Consider the following 16,040-nt stretch of genomic DNA (forward strand, 5'->3'; position numbering starts at 1 on the left):
TAAATGTTTTTATTTCTAACAATTACTGTGAATCTCCATTCTCTGATCCAAACCGATGCAGAGTAGCCTGAAAATCTGCCAACTCTCAATACATACTATGACAAGACGTTTTACCCCCTGGACCATGATTCATTTTAACAGTCAATAAAGTGGCAATTAGAAGAAAACCAAAACTGCATTTGGGGGCGTGAAATTCATTTTTATTTTGTTAAGAAAGCTTAAACAAATGGGCTGAAGTACTGTGAGCTTGAAGTTGGAGTTATAATGTTGTTTCAATTATGTTTGTGCACTTTTGGATGTCACTTAGGTAGATAAAATTCAAAACTCTAAGCATTAAATTTAGGAACTATAACCTCCAACAGATTTATATTGGCCTCCATTCTGAGGTCGAAGAATGCCATCTGCCATGATTTTTAAAACATTCTTCAACCTGGATTGCTTCAGTATCCTCCATTTCTGCTTCTCAATTCCATCACCTAGTTTATATTTTCTTTAAGGGTTTCCTGTTTTTGAGAGCTTGAATAGTTTGTAAATAGTCAGTTAGCTTTGGACTGGCCCTCAGCATAGGGGTGAATGTCATTCTCTATGCCTAATATACCAATTAGTTTAGCTGATCTCTAAGATTATCTGTTTGAACTGCCCTGTTTTTCTAGGTGAACTGTTTTTATCATTATTAGCTGCAGCTCTGCTCATGACACAAACCTCACTGACTAAGCAGAGAAGAGCTTTCTCATGTCTTTCTGCTTATTCAATTAAGCTACAACTTGTGTATTCGGTTTTAATAATAATGTTTTATTCCAAAAGATAAGAGTACAGGGCTAAAGGGGACCATACTGTGCCTTTTCTGATACTGACTTCTGCTTCTGGAAAGGAGAGATTTGCTAATAGGTCCACCAAACTCTTCCCTTGGTTGTCCACACAATTTTGGATACTGCTGTTTATGCTTTAAGAACAGAGGCAGCTTGGTTAATGGAAGACACCTATCCCCCTTGTGGCTGTGTAGAACTAATGCATTCTCCCTGCTGGTACATGCTCCTGCCCCCACATTTTTGAAAAATTATATAGAAGCACCATTGTGCTGCTATGTAATTGTAAAAGAAACGTTCTGATTCCTATCTCTTTACAAACTGTACCTTGAAAGTTCTGCTTGGAGCCAGTCCTGTTAGTGAATTAAAGATTGTTGCTACAGAGTAACATGCTATCTGCTCAGTCTCAGGCACATTGGTTCTCCATTTGGTTTTTTGCATTCCTTAGTCTCAAATAACTCATCCAGACTAAAAATCTGTGTTTTGTTCATTATGTTAGCCATCTAACAATAGTTGTTTTTTCCCTTTTTAGAGCATTAGTGACACCAACAGTGTTCATGTAATATGTATCTATTTTGAATCATTCTCACCCAGCATAGTCATTTAGGGGAAGATTTGCAAAGACACAAATGGGATTAGGTGCCTAATTGGTACTAAAAGTCAATAGGAGTTGGCACTCTATGCAGTTACATTTTTCGATTTTGTCCATGATCCACCCAGAGTTCTCTTCCACTGATAGGTCTGACGTGAAAACAAACTGAGTAGTTCAAGGACTGTTATCAGTCCCTGATTTTCCAACAGAGCAAGGAGTAAAGCAGTCTCTGGGCTGGAGTGCTTTAAAGTTTTGACATCTTTAAAACCAACCCACTGACTCGCCAGCATATTACCTTAGAAGCCCCATGCAGTTTCCAGAGCCAATTAGCTAATAAAACACACTGGGTGAAGAACTCAGTTCAGTGCCTGTTTCAGTTCCTTAGGAGTGATTAGTAGCAACTGCTAGAAATACTTTAGTTCAGAGTAGCCTAGAATTGTCAGAATGCTCCTATAAAATTGTATCTGAAAATAGAGACATCACCAGAAATCCCAGTCTGTGTTGCTCATAGACCAACTGACTAACCTATGCTCTGAAATAGCCTGAATCCGATTACTTTGGTGCAGGCTTCAAAGCTCAGCATTTTTCCACTCAGCATTTGAATTCTGAGGGTGATTACATGGTTGGAGAGGAAGTCCTGTTTCAAATGGTGTTTTGTCTGTTTTGCTGACTGGGCGCTCCACAGACAATCCTTGCAGTTATGTTATAATGGAGGCAGTATGTTACATTTGTAACACCTAGAACAGATGCCCTTATTTTATTCTGCATAAATAAACTGAAGCCAGTCTGCACAGGGGATTTTCTGTAACAGCCATGCATTACGTATTCCACACAAATAAATGCTGCAAAAGATGGGGAAAGCCTGAAAGTTTTATCATTTGCCCAGGAATAGGCAGAGACAAGAATTGTAATTTGCTTGAAGGTCTTTGCTGATGTCTGCTGTTCTTTCATGCTTCCAAAGGCTGTAGAGCTTCGGGAGAGAGTTACAACCATATGTATTTTACAGTCTTGCCATCTATTGTTATGAATAACAGACAATTTAGCTTGAACCACTTTGACTGACTTGTTTTCTAGTTTTATGGAGGATCTCCTGGTTTGGAGAGAGATCTTTTATGTAATGTGGACCATCACCTGCAAGGAGAATACTCATCCGCCCAGATGCACACTGTGCCAGAGGATGAGGACTTCAGTATACAAACGATGAACCAATTAGATTAGAGCATCATATCAGTTTCACCCCTTTAATTAAAAAGAAAAGGAGGACTTGTGACACCTTAGAGACTAACAAATTTATTAGAGCATAAGCTTTCGTGAGCTACAGCTCACTTCATCGGATGCATTCAGTGAAGTGAGCTGTAGCTCACGAAAGCTTATGCTCAAATAAATTGGTTAGTCTCTAAGGTGCCACAAGTCCTCCTTTTCTTTTTGCGAATACAGACTAACACGGCTGCTACGCTGAAACCCCTTTAATTGCCATTCTACACACATGTAGTACTGAGTCCAGTTTATTACTCTCCCATGCATAAGAAACATGCCTTACAACTTTTCTACTAGGGTATGAAGTAACCATAACTCAGGCCGCTTTTAGAGGGCAAGCTCACCAAAATTTGCTTTAACAGTTCAAAGCCTACCCATTGTTGTTCTTCTCATCCGTCTCTGGTAACTGCTTTTCCTGGGCCAGCTTGGTGCTTCTCCCCATGGATGTGGTGGTGTTATATAAATAGCACATCCCGAGAAATTTTTGCAATGGCCTATAGTGTCTTCTCCTACACTGAGGAAGATGTCAGTAATCAACCCCAAAACTCTGAGGGCTCCTCACAATGTCAGAGGCTCCTGGAGTAATACTGACCACAACAGCTTCTGGGTTGGAGCACAGCTTTTCTATTCACTTTATAATTTTATATTAAAAGGCGCATACCTGTGTACTGTGACTATAAATAGCTTATTTAATGTGAGTGTTTGACAAATACCCCTAGCGCCTGGTATTGTATTTCCCTGTAACCACTGCCATAACATATTAGTCTCACTACAGCAATTAATTTCAGGAAACTCAGACTATAGAGTTATGTTAGCTTTAAATGGCACAAGAAGTAATTAACACAACATGAGTGACATACTTCCTGTCACTTTGAATATTACAGTCTGAAGAATGGGTTGGCATAGCTCCTGCCAAAAAAAGCTACTTGAAAGAAATAATAAATGTGAGCTGACGTTCAGGGGTGAAGTCTGGTAGCAGCACTCCAGAAGGACAAATAGAGCCACTTTGTAAATGGAATTTCTGCAAAACCTCCCTTTGCAGTCGTGAAGCTACAACAGCATATCTACAGTACCTTCTGTCACTAATATGGGCAGATTTACTAGGATTAGCTGTCAAAACCAAACACAGATACAGCTGTTGGGTGGGGGGAAAGTTCATTTTTATAAAACAGAACACTAAATGGAATATTGTTTGTAAGTCTCCACAGTTATCAAATGCAGCTTGGAGGAAATGGATGCCCTCTTTATTGGGTAATGAGAAAACCACAATACTGAAAGTCAGGAGATCTCGGTTCTGCTCCCAGCTCTGGTTTCCATAGATTTGAGGTTTTTAAGACCAGAGGGACCATTAGGATCTAGTCTGACCTCCAGCTAACACAGCAGTTCCTGCTTCAGGCCCATTTCGTCTTGCTGAACTAGAGTATATCTTTCAGAAAGGTATCCAGTCTTGATGTAAAGACTGCCAATGACAGTGAATCTACATAAGAATGGCCATACTGGGTCAGACCAAAGGTCCATCAAGCCAAGTATCCTGTCCTCTGACAGTGGCCAATGGCAGGTGCTTCAAAGGGAATGAACATAGATGATCATCATCAAGTGATCCATGCCCTATCATCTAATCCCAGCTTCTGGCAGACAGGCTAGGTACCCCATTCTGCCCATCCTGGCTAATAGCCATTGATGGACCTATCTTCCATGAATCTAGCTAGCTCCCTTTTGAACCCCGTTATAGTATTGGCCTTCACAATGCCCTCTGGCAAGGAGTTCCAGAGGTTAACAGTGCATTGCATGAAAAAATCCTTTCTTGTGTTTGTTTTAAACCTGCCACCTATTAATTTCATTTGGTGGCCCCTTGTTCTTGTATTATGAGAAGGAGTAAATAATACTTCCTTATTTACTTTCTCTATAATACTCATGATTTTATAGACCTCTATCATATTCCCCCTTAGTTGCCTCGTTTCCAAGCTGAAAAGTCCCAGTCTTATTAATCTCTCCTCATACGGAAGCCGTTCCATACCCCTAATCATTTTTGTTGCCCTTTTCTGAACCGTTTCCAATTCCAATATATCTTTTTTGAGATGGGGTGACCACATCTGCACACAGTATTCAAGATGTGGGCATACCATGGATTTATATAGAGGCAATACGATATGTTCTGTCTTATTATCTATCCCTTTCTTGATGATTCCTAACATTCTGTTCGCTTTTTTGACTGCCACTGCACATTGAGTGGATGATTTCAGAGAACTATCTACAATGACTCCAAGATCTCTTTCTTGAGTGGCAACAGCTAATTTAGACCCTATCATTTTATAGGCATAATTGGGATTATGTTTTCCAATGTGAATTACCATGTCCTTAGGTAGATTGGCCTGATGATTAATTACCCTCACTGTTAAAAATTCCTTATCTTGGAGTGTGACAGTGGGTAAGCCACTTAGGGCCAGATTCTGATTCTGTTGCTCATGTTAATACCTTAGGCTATGAAGTATTCCCATTGGAATCAACTGGAGTATTCACAGAGCAGGGTATTACTCAACTGGAGTAAGGGTATAGTCCACACCCATAAATTCCCTGCATTTTACATTCTCCTTCTATAAAATGGAGATAATGCTTCATTACTGATCAGGGATTTATATTTAATTCATTAATGTTTGCAATGTACTTTGAAAAAAGAAAAGGAGGACTTGTGGCACCTTAGAGACTAACCAATTTATTTGAGCATAAGCTTTCGTGAGCTACAGCTCACTTCATCAGATGCTGTAGCTCACGAAAGCTTATGCTCAAATAAATTGGTTAGTCTCTAAGGTGCCACAAGTCCTCCTTTTCTTTTTGCGGATACAGACTAAAACGGCTGCTACTCTGAAAAATGTACTTTGAGATCCTCAAATCATAAACGAGATGGAAATTCAAGAGTTATTTTCTTTATAGTACAATCTAACAATATTATGAACAGGCAAGATGGATAATTATTTTAATGAGACCAAATTTCCAACCTCCAAAGGATCTCATTTATTTATGATATCTTGTCTTGTAGACTGTAAGGGCTTTGAGGCAGAGACTGTCATAGAAGTACTTAATCTGCCTTCTTATGGGGGTGTGGACTAGTAGGTGACCTCCTGAGGTCCCTTCCTTCCATACATGTCTATGATTCACTATATATTTGTAGAGTGCCTAGCACATTGTGGGGTGGGAAGACAACCTGTCCGGCATCTTAGCATTACAGCAATATAAAATGCTTACAGCACCCAGAACAATTGGGTCCAGGGCTAGGGCTCCTAGGTGCTACAGTAGTATAAACAATAATTTCTAATGCAGCACTGGAAACTGCACCAGGGAAATCTGGTTTCCCTGAGGCCATACTTGGGGCAGTAATGTTCCTGCATTTCCATAAGTCTGCTGATGCCAACTGGTAGTAATTTAAATCTGTATTTCTAAGAAGTCCTTTCTCCGTTCTCGTGTGAAATATTCAGTTTTTGCCTGATGCAGGTTAGAAGACTGTGACCTACAGTAATGACTTCACAGCTAATATTACATACTATGTTAACTGGCAAGATCATGTGGTTCTACATCAACTGGGAAAATAACGTGCCACCAGTGTGTCACATTCCATCTCTTCCAAAGGTACATCTATACTTATGGAAGTATGTAAAGTACATTTCCTGCACACCCAGATAGCATGGGAATGCATAGCAGTGTAGATGGTGCTGCACTGCTTAGGTGAGTAGAGTGCACTGGATGCCTGAACCCTAGGGGTCTGTTCCGTACATTGGTCTCTGCATACCCAGGCAGTGCCTCCCAGGTCTACACTGCTATTTTTAGCAGAGAGGTATCCCACTGCATCCCTGCTGCCTGAGCCTTTCCCCATTGCAATAAAAGACTCTGGCAGGGAGGAGGCAGTGGGGAAAGGCTCCCCACCGCTGGAGCCTTTCCATGCTGCCTCCCCTGACCAGAGCCTTTCACTGCCACATGCAGGACCGGCTCTCGGCACCAGCAAAGCAAGCACCTGCTTGGGGCGGCACATTTCCAGGGGCGGCGTTCCGGCCATCCTCCCCCCCCCCCAGCCCCGCTCAGTCAACCAATGAGCCCCTGCATGGGGCAGGGCGGCTGGCTCAGCACGGGGGTCCCGGCCTGTGGGCGGTCCCTGCCCTGGCCCCCCACTACTGGGGGGGCGGGGCGATGCGGCTCCTCCCCCCCCGCCCGCCACTGCTGCACGTGTCACAAGCAGTGGGGGGGCCGGAGCCGAGCCGAGCGGAGCAGTGAGTCTGCGTCCCTCCCAGTGGCTGACCCACCCCCCAGCTGCTCTGTCAGTTGCTGTTTCCTCTGCGGGGTGCGGCCGGGTCTGAGATCGGGCTGGGGTCCCACGGGCAGGAGGAACAGCCCCGAGCACCTCACTCCAAACACTGGGATAGCATTACGCATTCTTTTAACATTACTAGTAACAGTGGCTTCTGGTGAGCGCCGTTTCTCAAAACTGAAATTACTAAAAAATTATTTGAGGTCCACCATGTCTCAAAATCATTTCTCAGGACTCGCATTAATTTCAATTGAAAGTACCACTGCAAAAAATTTAGATTTCACTGAATGATTAAAAGACTACACAAGTATAAAAACCAGAAAAATTCAGTTCATATAAATTCTTTTAATTTATGAGCAACTGGGCACATCGGAAGACACTAACATTTTTCATTATAGGGTATAGTTGAACCCAAATTGTTTATAATTGTGATTTTGTTAAAATTAAATGAGTACACTCGTAGGAAATTGTTTTATTTCACTAACTACAAATTCTCTGTTTTCATTTTTTTAATTTTAAACAGTCAAAAACAAAATAAAACAAAAACATTGCAAAGTGCAAACATGTGTAAAAGCCACACACACAAAGAAAGGGGGGAAACCTAGAGCTGGCCCTGGCCACATGTAAACATTGCAATGAGTTTCAGAGTAGCAGCCGTGTTAGTCTATATTCTCAGAGTGTGGATGCAACCTTTCACTACAGCATGTAGCTACACATATCCTACACACTGCTACAAGTGTAGATGAGGTCTAAGAAGCTGCAATATCATGGCCCTTTATGCTATGTACCATGCATCATCTGCAGGGTTATATTCTCTGCAGCCTTCCACCTCCACATGCAGATTCGGTTATTACCCCACTGAACCAAGATCTCATGCTTCCGCTGGCCAAGAACACCTGACAAGAGCAATAAAAGCAAGCTGTAGCACAAGCTCTGTCTGCTTTGAGACCGAATGCAAAAGTTCTTGGTCCAGCCTTTACAGAGTAACCACAAACACTTATTAACCAATATAACTGAGAATCCACAGACCCCCTTTGGGGGCTCCACCTTACTTCATGAACTTTGTTTCCATCTCTTGGTCTAACAACCAATGTCCTCTTTGTCCACCTGCACAATCTGGTCCTGGTGCTGTGAGAGCTCTCTCATCTATATCTTTTGGAAAAAAAAGCCTTCTTATTTATTTTTATGACTGCCATTGCTATAGTACTTGAGTATCTCACAAACACTAATGAATTCATCTGCACAACACACATCTGAGCTGAGGTAGAGAATATTGTCACATGCAACTGAGTCACAGAAAGAGCAGATGACTTGTCCAAGGTCACCCGGGGAGTTTGTAGCAAAGCCAGAGGTTGAGTCCCTGTCCAGTGCCCCAAACGTGACGCAAGTCTTCATCTCATTTCAAATCATTCTTATTAGTATAACACCAGGGCCCCGTTACTGCAGGCACTGCACACACCCGTAAAACACAGTCCCTTTCGGTTGAAAACATGGTCAACAAGTTCTTAAAATTCAGGAACATTTGGAGCCCAGTGATGGACTATTTATGTGCTCATAGAAGGAACAAAGTTGCCATGGCTTCAGGATACTTTATCCCTGTCAACATTTATTCACAATATATACAATTTGGAAGAGAGCTATTAAATTGTAGAAGTTAAACACAATTTATAACTCAGAGGGTCTGCATAAGAGACAGAGATCAAGAAAACAGCAGTGTTTGTCTGTTGCCAGTTCATTATTTTAAGCTGCTTTGATAAATCCATTTATTCCAGTGATATTCCAATGATAGCCTGTGTGTCACGATGCTGCAAATATTGTCTGTCCAAAGTCCTAAGCGTCTGGTTCAGGTGTCCACCACAGCCCCAACGGAGCACTCATTTTTTTCTGAGGTAGTACACCTCTACGTGTTCCAGCTGAGAGTTTGTACAAAAAAGACATTGCACACTAGCATGCTGTATTGTAATTGAGAGAGGGGCTGCATATTGGCTGACAAACACCAGCAGAGGCTGTCAACTCCACTCTGAACAGTGTAATTTTGCAGAGCAGCAAAACGTTGTTTGCTCTCAGAGATTCAAACTGGTCAGTCATACACTCAAATGCTTGCAAAAATTTATTTTCAACATGACTACTGCTTGTGCATTAGAGTCAATATGAGGAAGGTGCCCAAGAACTCTCCCAAAACCTTACTAACCAGTTGCTAGGAAATTCAGATTACCTGAAGTGAAAAAGGCAGCAGTGTCAGGGAAGACAGTAAGCTGTGAAAAGAGAGTAGGCCCCTGGGGACAAGTTCATTCCTGGTTTGACTCTCTTGAAGTCAATGGAATTACGGCAGGGGGTCAGTTTGGACCCTAAGACAAGTTATGAAATAATAAAACTATTATTATCTTGGTTATCAACTGAAACAGGAAACAAGAGTTACAATAAATGTGAATTATTTCATCCTAGAGAAGATTCTGGTATGAATTGGAGCAGTTTGGGAGTCAGATCATTTGTTCATTATTTATAGAAATAACTTGGATAATGGTCTTCAAGTGTAATTTCCAAGCACATAGATAATACAAAATTGGAGTGAATGTGAGGAATAATGAGAACAAATTATATCAGATTCAGAAGGACATATCATTTTATGGGTTTCAGAGTAACAGCTGTGTTAGTCTGTATTCACAAAAAGAAAAGGAGTACTTGTGGCACCTTAGAGACTAACCAATTTATTTGAGCATAAGCTTTCGTGAACTACAGCTCACTTCATCATGAAAGCTTATGCTCAAATAAATTTGTTCGTCTCCAAGGTGCCACAAGCACTTCTTTTCTTTATATAATTTTATATGTATCTGGGCTAATAGGCTGCAAATGTAGCCCTCATTGCAGATTATTGTAAAAATGGTGACTCTTGGATCAAAGGATCAAAATAGTTAGCATTTCCTTGGTGCAGTTTTGCTGACCCAGAAAGCTGGAAACCAGGGAGAAAGTTTTTCAAAGCTGTCACTGTCAACGAACAGGAGTTGGTGAAACAAGGTGGTGTATTGCAAAAGGGACATACTGAAGCGTATGTTGAAAGAGGCTGTATGGGTGCAATATAGGCAATTGTTGACTTCACCTGGAATACTGTCCCCCCTCCTAAAATAGCAGTCATTGGCCCCAATGTTCATTGCACCTACAAATCAGGTACTTAGCTGAATGGGAACGTGTACCAACAAAAATAGAGGGTAGGTTGGGGCTTTGAAAGACCAGTCTCCTCCTGAATTATCCAAACCTTTAAGAGGTCTGCAAAATAGGCATTGATATCTATTACATTTCCTGCACCTCATGCTTTCAATGGGACTGGATATACCATGAAAATAGCTTCTCTCATCTCTGTATTGCAACATTTCCACTTCTGAGCTTGAACCATACCTGGCCATGCAAGGGTGCGCGGAACTAAATAGCGATAGAGTGGTTGGCAAGAGATAAGTCCAATTCAACTATTTTTATATTTGCTGTATGTTGTTTTCACCTGTTTATTCTTCTCTGAAGATGGTTTGTGCTTTGTGTGTTCCTCGTAACATTTAGTTAACAATTTTTTAAATCTAGAACTGATTAGCCCACTGAAGATTTCTGACGTAGGCTGCTTAGCTCTTCAACAGCTCTTCTCCTACTTGTCACAGTAAAAGCTCCAATCTTGTGACACATGAATGAGGATGCTTCATGCCTTTCAGGTTTATGGCAGAATTCAGCATCAGAACTTTGCTGAGAGAGAGTCCTTTAAACAAACAACAGGAGGCCAAGTTCTGCCCTGATTTAAACACGGTGAGAGCCTCCTGGCTGCAGTGAAGCTTCACATGCTGTAAGGTAGGGTGGGATCAGCCCAGAGAACTTCACTTTTGAACATGTTTCCCTGGTGGCTTTGTCTTTTAGTGAATTCTAACTGGCTTTCGAAACAATTGCTATTGGGATTAGGCGATAAGATAAAAGCCAACCCAGGCCATCCCTCATCTCTTGAAATAAACCTGTGAGAATGGTTAGGCATTTTTGTTTTTATTTTCTGGTTTCAGTCAGGCCTAGGAATTAAAGTATATATGGCTGTATGTGCTATGAAAGCGCTATTTATGCAACATTTCTCATCGATTCATAACCAGGAATATATATAAAAAAACATCACAAGTACCTGTTTCAGAATATTACTAGAATATACATTTTCAAACAAGTATCTATAACTTACAGGTATAGAACGAAACCTGTGAAAAATGTTGGGATTTATCCATAACACTAAAAGTATCTTGATACTGTGACAGATATCACAATCCCAGGGACAATCAACAGCCTCTTAGCTCCTGGAGAAGCTGTAATACTCTCCCCAATAGAGAAGAATGCAGTCATACATAAACCATTCATAAATTTAATACAACAGTCCCCAAAGATACAGCATGCAGTTGCACAATCTGTCACAGATACAGCCTCCCCTCCTCTCTAAGCATCATCCTCTCAGATCACCTTGGTGTATAGATGCCATATAGCAAATGAAACAAGTGGAAGGGCTATATGTGCTGGACGCTTTTCTCTCATTCTGAGGCCAACTGCTTGCAGCAATTGGATATATGTAATCCCATGTTGTGGCTGTGATGGAGAGAAAAGTAGCATTTTTTTCCTTCTTCCCTGTGAGAAGAGCATCTGCCAGGTCTTATTCATTAGAACTGTTCTGAGCGGAAGACAACTTGATGACTGGGCTGCCATTTCTGGCAACAGGATTAAATATTTCTCATTATGACAAATTTTGTGGCTGAGATTCAGAGGAGACCATCTTCATGGGGATGTGTCTCTGTAGGGTTCAAATGCTAGTGTTTGTGATATTTTTCCTCACTGAAATTTTAGAGATGCTGGGGAATTTTTAGGGTGCTACAAATGAGCTAGACTTGGACTCCTATTCATGGCTTATATGAAAACATAGCATGGAGGTGTTGGTTCTTTTTATTGGTGGAGATGACTCCGGCATCCTTCAGGGTGGAAAGATTGCCAGGGTTCCCCAAATAAGCAGCAGTAAGTTATTTGCTCCATCTCTTGATAATTAATCATCAGCCCATCTCTAGTCTTTCTAGGAAGGTCACTCCAGTGCCGATAGCACTGTGTTACTGCAGATAGCACCTAGAGTTCTCCAATTTCCTTGATCCCTCTCCATCTAGTTTCAGGTGTGGATGTAGCAGAAACTGCACTGGGCTCATTGATGATGTCTCAATAATTAGCAAAAGTCAGCTGTCCGTGCTGATTTTTTTAGATCTGTTTGTAGACTTTGATGTTATCAGCCATGAGGTTTTATTGACTGGACTACAGATGTTGGCTGGAATAGAGGGTATCACTCTTAAACGGCTACTTTCTTTGTTTTCAGAGAGCTCTCCAAGAGAGGTTTTAGGTAGTAACTCAAACTCTTCAAGCTGTCTTGCAATTTTTTTTTAATTCACCTTTGCTTTTCCATACGTACATACTTTATGAAGTGTACTTGGAAAGAATTGGGGAACTAGTTCAGCAAGCCTCAGGTTCACAGTAACTCCTGCAGGCTTTGTAGGGAATCAGCTGAGCATGAATAGTAAGGAGACCGTGGGAGCCGACTTCCTAGGAGACATAGTAGGGAGGAAGCTTAGGAATTAGCAGAACTTTTATTGCTCCCCAGCATAGTGGGAACTAGGCAAGAAGAAAATAGCGAGGCACTCTCTGAAGCTTCCAGGCTTTGAACACTCTCTAGAACACGTGTGGGGCATTATTTCTTGTGAATCTCCTGAATTATACAGTTGCTTGTGAACACCTTAGAAAGTGTTCAGGAATGCTAAGTAATAAGGAGGGGCAGTAATGCCACAGGACAAGCAAGGGGTGACTGGGGAGCAGAAAGGAGCTAACTTAGGGAAGGCTGCTTTGGAGGTAGAGATGGTCCTTTCCATCCTTGCCCTGGTCCATGTTGCCTTTGAGGTTAAGATCTCTGCAGGGTCCCTGCCTTTCCCTGACTCCAGTGCCTACTCCCATGATTTCTCATGCAAATTAGTGTATTCTCCCTGCTTATTTTATCAAGTGAAATATATACACATTATCCTTCAATCAGCATAAGCAAATTGTGTTTAAGTTTCTGCACCAGCTTCAGCCTGCTCCATGAAGCGGGTGTGTGGTACACATGTGCATACATACAAGCAGTTAATTGAAAAGTTTATGCAGTGGCATTTCTTCCTTTATATGCTTCAAGCACAGGGACTCACCAATTGTTTAGGAACATTGTTAATCCTTGATTTACTATTTTCTCTCTAAGAGCCTAGCCTATGCATGATGTAAACTAGTGAGCAAGTGAATCGGGTTAAATTTATCTGGATTTTCACTATATAGGATTACAATGGACACTACTGACTTCTTAACCACAGAGAGACTATTGCTCTCTCCATTTATTAAGAGCATAAATTAGAGTCAACATTTTAAAACATGAGTGCGAAAAATAGGCATGTTAATCCATATTGAGTTTTCAAAACAAAAGTGACCTAATATTCTGTGATGAGGAGCATCTGTCTCCAAATAAAGTTAATTGGAGTTTTAGGTGCTCAACACCTCTGCTAATAAGGTCACTAAAGTACCCAAAGTTTGCAAATTTTGGTCCAAGCTCCTCCAGGACATGGATGCCTGCAAAGCTGAAGGTTCCTCATATAATGCAACTTTGGTTGCAACCTTAATTCTTCATAATAAATGAATGCTTAGAACTTGCACTGTATTGCAGACTGGAGCAAAAAAATGCAGGAGGACTCTAAAATCATGTGATCTATAATTTATATTTTCCTTGGTTTTTAAATAGTGCCTGGTGTTAATCCAGACTTCCCCACCCCTCCTTTTATTGGCGGGATGGGGAATTTTGCACTGTGTCTAAAAAGGCACTTACAATCTTTGTCAAATCAGTTCAGTAGTAGACCTGTAAATTGTAAACAAAAACCAGACATACAAATATTTTCATGAATACAAGCACGGTAAAGTTACGTATGATTCCTGGAGTAATATTATTTGAGGGTATTAAGACCACCAGAGTGCATTTGCGAACCATAAAAAGTCTTACAGAGTTTAGTGCCAGGGTGTGTTATTCTTTTCCGTTATTGTTTAAACAATATCAGAAGCCATACAGGTGATGGAGGTGATAACCCAACACACACAATCAACAGTAAAAGTAAATATTTCTTGAAGGATGCCATAGGATTGAAGCTGTCACTTACAATCACGATTGGATTTGCTACCTTCAGGATTGTTTCCCAGACCATTCATTAACCAAACAATAAGCTAAAACTCATAAGAAATATTATTCTGAACAAATAGTTTTCCCAGCTCTGCTCAGCAGCAGCAACACTGGAAAAGATGCCTAGTAAGAAATAGAGTTAATTAATTTAAAAGCGTGGTAACCTGAGATATACAATTGTGCATTTACAAAGGAATCTTCTTCATACTCAGATGAAGCATTATGCCTGAATATGGAAGATATATAAAATTGGTGCTGTCAGCTCAGATAGAGTAGAACAGAGCCATGAAAAACATTTACTGTGCAGAATTTGAAAGAATAATGAGAGACCAAGGTAGCATGCTTTCAGCCATGCAAAGTTTACACCTTCCTTAATCAATATTCCGTTATTAAGATGTCAGGTTTAACTATGTACATTTATCAAAGACTTAGCCAAGGTTTCTCTTTCATTCCCTACGCCAAATTGTTGTAATTGTCAATGGTTACATTAGATCAGATATTCCAGGATTTTCAAAAGCACCTAGATGACTTCCCATTGGACTTGTGCTCCTGTCATGTGGATGCTTTTGGAAATTCCACCCAAACAACATAAAGGAAGTGGAAACAGGAAAAATATCACATATTAGATTTTAAAACAAAGGTAGGGCAACCAAAAAGTGTTTCAAGCCTGCTGACTGCAGTCAGGGGAAACATAAGGAGAGCTACAAGAACAGGATGACAACTAGATGTAGTGGCTTAGAGGCACTGAAGTTGTTCTGGGAATGCATGAGTTCTCCAAGAAAGCTACTAGCCTGTCAGTAATTAAATTACTTAGGGAGTTTTCATTTTGAAAAAGAGTAATTTTCCTCAATACATTTTTTCAGAACCAAGCACGTGGTTAAGGTTTATGGGTAGATATTTTGAAGTGCCTAATTCCCACTGGCTTTCAATGGGAATTGATCTTATAAGTCACGTAGGTGCTTTTGAAAATGGTGCTTTGAGACAGCATTGCCAATTTTATTCCCTGCTTTAGTAAGTCTTATTTCAGCCTGCTAATAACGAAAGCCAAAGAAGCCCTTCTTTAGAAAGTGCCCATTATAAAAACGGGTAGACTGGCCTAAGAGAGAAAATAGGACACACATTTTTTCAAAGCCTTCTCTTCAAAAGAGAGAGAGGCACATTTCCTCTGTGAAGGGATATATTTTTTCAGCAGCTTGGATGAGAATTATTGTCAGGATATTTGGATAGATTCACCTTCTCTGCTTCTGCAACGTAGAGGGTGCAAAGCAGCAGAGTATTCCTCTGGTGTGAGGGAATTCAAAACTGGTAAAGCCAGCTTCTATATCAGTTGCCCTCTACTACTCCTGGCATGTGGGGTATACTGGGGAGGGTAGGGACATAGCAAAGCTTCATTCTGCTTTGCCATTCCTCCAGCAGTGACTCTTATGCCAGTGGGGTAAGTTAGAGCAGCCCCTAGGCTGTTTTAATTCATGGCAGGGGCAGGATTTTGCAGAATTAGAGAATCATAACCAGCTCCCCATGGCTTTTTGCATCCCTGCATTGAGAGGAGTTTGGACAAATCAAGCCCTGTGTGCTAACAAGAACAAAAGGCCCTGCAACATCAAATGCAGAATGGGCATATGCCAAAAGCTTGAGGGTCCTTCTTTCAAAGGGAGGGATTCAGATTCTAGACTGAACCCCATGGAGTGGAAAAAGCATTGGTGCGTGCTTTAATATGATTATTGGGGCCAATATGGAGGTGAAGAGGAATGACGAAACATATCAAGACAGATATACTAAAACGACCACCACGAGTGCAAAAGTGGTAGGAAAATGTACCTCATTTGTATTAAAATATACACTCAATGCACGGCTAATGTTAAA

The sequence above is a fragment of the Lepidochelys olivacea genome (assembly GCF_965140295.1).
Source record: "Lepidochelys olivacea isolate rLepOli2 genome assembly, chromosome: 7".
Taxonomy (NCBI): Eukaryota; Metazoa; Chordata; order Testudines; family Cheloniidae; genus Lepidochelys; species Lepidochelys olivacea.